The following is a 3895-nucleotide window of genomic DNA, read 5'->3' as shown; positions in this document are numbered from 1 at the left end:
CAGATTCACCTACGATTTGCTTTTCTTTTTCTTTTCTCTTCTTCTCGATTTCCTTTGGCTCTTTGTTTTTTTTTTTCCATTTTTGATTTTTCTGTTCTAGATTTCTCTTTTGCAGATGAAGATTGAGTTTGTGTTTGTGACAAAATGTTGAAAGATGGAGCATGAAATTCCTCAGATCTTGCTTCATCGTTCAACCTTCTACTTTTACGCGGGGGTTCATTGCCTCTCTTCGCCATAATACAGATTTTTGAGTGCAAATGTGGAAGATTTTTGACCAAAACAGTAGATTTTGGTGAAGAAGAATGTTAGGCGTGCGAAATTAAAGAAGATTTGGTGAAGATGAATTTTTTTTTTAATATAGCGTGTGACGGTTTTTAAAAAAAACTGGTATTGGTTTAGATAGTGGTTGGTAGTTATTATGGAATGATAAAATCCCTATTATTTTGTAATTGTTTTTTAAAAGGTAACTATATAATGTTTAATTTAATTAATAATAGTTAAAGACTTTTGTTTAAAAAAGGTAACTTAAAAAAATAATGTAATCAAATAGTATGGTTTAAAAAAAGTAACTTAAAAAATTAATTTAATTAAATAGATTGGTTTAAAAATGGTAACTGAATAATAAATGTAATTATTTAAATAAATTAATTATTATTTAAATAATTAATGAGAATTTTTTTGAATATATTTTTTCTTGATATGCTATAACTTGATAATAATATGCTATACGTAGTTTATTATCAAAAAGTTTGTTTATAACTTGATATTTATCATCTTAAATGTGTGTGGAGTGTTATTTTTATTTAAATAAATACGTAATTTATTTATCTTGGAATTTATTTAAGAAAGGGTCAAAGGACCAAGTCCTTCAACTTTCAAATCAGTGATCCATTAGCTCAAAATTTGGACCATCAAATAGCTCAACCCAATATTTTTCCAGTGACCCGGTCCATTCTAAAGCTCAAAATTATCCATACTCCTCCTCATTCTCAATACAGAGATGCAAGAACAGAACAAACCAAAGAAGAAAACCATTCCCCAATTCCCAGCCTCAATTTACTCGAATTCGTACAATCTACGTGCTTAGCATGAGCCAAAAGACACGCGGAGCTTCCGGAGACAACCATGGTGTGGTCCTTCTTAATTTCCTTTTTCTCTTCATTTTTCGCCTCAAATTCGTACACTCTCCAGCTCATACACTTTATCCACTACGAAAATTGGAGATTTCAGCCTCTCCCACATCGTTTCTGAAACGATTTTGAATTTGCAACAGTTCCACATCGAGATTTCATTTTATTTTGGGATTTTTGGGTTTCTATATAAACCCGTCGCATTCACTGTTTAAAGGAGGATTTTCGGAGAACAAAGAGTACCCATAAAGGTCTTGGGAATTCTTGGTTCCATAGTTTGTGGCTATTCGAGTTTAGAGAGGTCGTCTTCGTTAAACTGTCATCCGGTCCGCTGCCCGGAAAGAGGTAAATTATTTCTTTAATTTTGTTTCCTTTTAATCTCTAGTTCCGTTCTGTTTATGAATCCTTGGGTTGGTATGTGTTTTAGTCGTGTTTAGTCTCTGTATGTTGGAATTTGGATGATGGGTATTGTTTAGTAATATCTTTTGGTTCTTTGTTTTCATAATTAGTTCCTACTATCTTTATGTGTTTAATTATAACTAAGATGTGATACTGTGGGAAAATTAATTAATATTTGTTGATGTCCGACTTTTGGCTGGATTAGTATTAGCTTTATTCATGTCCGACTTTTCCTTGTGATTTCTGTGTCACATTGGTAAATTCCTAATTCTTTGAGCAATCAGTTTAGTCTAAACATATGTTGTACAACTTAGGAGTTCAAGTTTTATCACATTTGCCTCTGAGATAGTCTGCAATTTGTGTTCTCTTGTGCATTTCGTAGATACATGGCGTCATATATGTGTCTAAAGTCTACTGTTACAGCTCATGCCCCCATTTCTTTTCTCCCTTTACCTGGTTAAGTTTAAGAAATCAAATTGTTTATTCTGTTTTGATGTTCATTCTTGTTGTTGTTTAAGTGTTTGACTTCTTATTGTTTGGTATCCATTTGTTGCTTTCAAGAGTTATGGTAAGCTGTATGATTGAATGGTCATTAGTTTTACTACTGGTTTCATTTTTCCCTTCATATTATTGAATTAGTTTTAACAGTTAGCCTTCAAATCCCCTTTTAGAATTATCAGCTGCTTATTTTACTAAGAATACATGTGTAAGAATATATTTGAGTTGATAATTATGTATTTTGTGTCTTCTCTTGGGTTTAAAGGTTTGGCTACATCATGTTTTTTATTTAAGAAGTTCAAAGGTTTTGGTAAGCTTAGTTTGATTGCCTTGCTTTACTATAAGTTTCACCATCTTTATTTGTAACAGTTATGTATCATCAAATGTCTATTATCATTGTTGTCATTGTTCGTCCTATTAAGGATCTTATTCTTTCAGGAGTCATGAGTTAATCCTAGGATTATTTGAGCTCCAGACTTCTCTTTTGATTGCTCCTAAATTTCTTAGATCCTCATGTCACTCCTTCTAGCTATAGATCCTAAACATCGTGTATTGACTCGGTTTGGAATTCGTCCTAATTGCTGGTTATTCGTTTAAACTTGTTGCTATTTGATAGATCAAAGGTCATGTGTTGCTTTACTAGTTGTGATCTTTTTGTTGATTTTCTCAATTTTCGAAATGGTAGAGTATGTTAGCCTTACAATGATTTCTTCCAAGTACAGTTTTTGAAGTTCTGTTATGCTAGTTACCTAGATTTATTATAAGTCAATTATGCAGCTAAGTGATAACATATGTTGGTACATTGTTAATTATGTTGATTGTTTACTCTTTGTTAAAAATCAATCAAAGTTTGGTAATTTCACAAGTTAGAGGCGAGTAATTTATGACTTAACAATGTCAGATTGAAACCTGAATCTGTTTAAATAGACACAAGGCTGGTGTTTTACTTTCTCTCTTTAGCAACTTCTCCTATCTTCGTGCTTTGTTTTTATTAGTATTTATTCCGAATCGTATTAGATACAGATAAAAAGAGCCAGAGCTGTCTGCTTGTTTTAATTTTAGTTTTGTATGTTTTGATGTAGATTAGAATACTATAATCTTGTTTAAGTTCACATATAGCTTCTCTGTATGTATAATTTATTTCTAACTTTTCTTCATTTCTCAAAATAGTTTTCTTTGTCTTGTGCCTTGCTTAAGAAGGTTGATATGTGATGTTTAGTATTGAATGCTTTGGTTTTATGTTCTCTGATCCCTCATTTATTTTATTTTATTTTATTTTTTCTTCCGCCTTCTGATGACTTGTTTATTGAGTTAGTTTTTCCTTGTTCTAAAAAATCTGTCCAGTTTACCATACTAAAGTTTTGAAAGCTATGACTAACAATGATCATGTGTTTCAAGTTTGGTTAGTTTGACAAGAATTTTAGTTCATTATGTTTTCTTTAGAGCTAATCTACTTGTTAATTCCTTTTCTTATTCATTCTTCGCATGAACTCTCTCCGAATGAGTCCGAACGGACTCCCCTCTCTTGCATTTACCTGTTCTTGAGTCAACCTCCATTGGGATCGTGAAAGAGAAGTTATATTTATTGAGTTTAAAACCCAATAAATGGGGCAGATTGCAGGATTTTGGATTTAAAGATCCATTTGTTGTCAAAGGCAACAACTTATTAGCAAAGTATAACAGTCCTAAAGGGCTGAAATTTGGGTATTTTGGACTTTAAAGCTTGGTAAAATGACCATTAGCAACATAAACCCCTAAAAGGCAGAAAACGAGGAGCGAAATCGGGTTGAAACCCGTACTTAACAAAGCAGAAGCATCAGCCAGAAGGGCTGGGACTTGGGGCTGAAGTAAAGTTTCAGCAGCCCCCC

At 32.4% G+C, this 3895-nt stretch overlaps 1 long non-coding RNA gene across 1 annotated transcript in view; it reads left to right on the top strand.

Moving 5' to 3' along the window:
- Positions 1–936: 936 nt before the first annotated feature.
- Positions 937–3895, top strand: part of LOC114073972 — a 7832-nt gene continuing 4873 nt past the window's right edge. The window contains exon 1 of the long non-coding RNA XR_003574441.1: positions 937–1475. This is a non-coding gene — a long non-coding RNA (uncharacterized LOC114073972). The remainder of the gene's footprint in view (positions 1476–3895) is intronic.

The sequence above is a fragment of the Solanum pennellii genome, chromosome 9 (assembly GCF_001406875.1).
Source record: "Solanum pennellii chromosome 9, SPENNV200".
Taxonomy (NCBI): domain Eukaryota; kingdom Viridiplantae; phylum Streptophyta; class Magnoliopsida; order Solanales; family Solanaceae; genus Solanum; species Solanum pennellii.
This window is presented reverse-complemented; position numbering and strand designations above follow the sequence as displayed.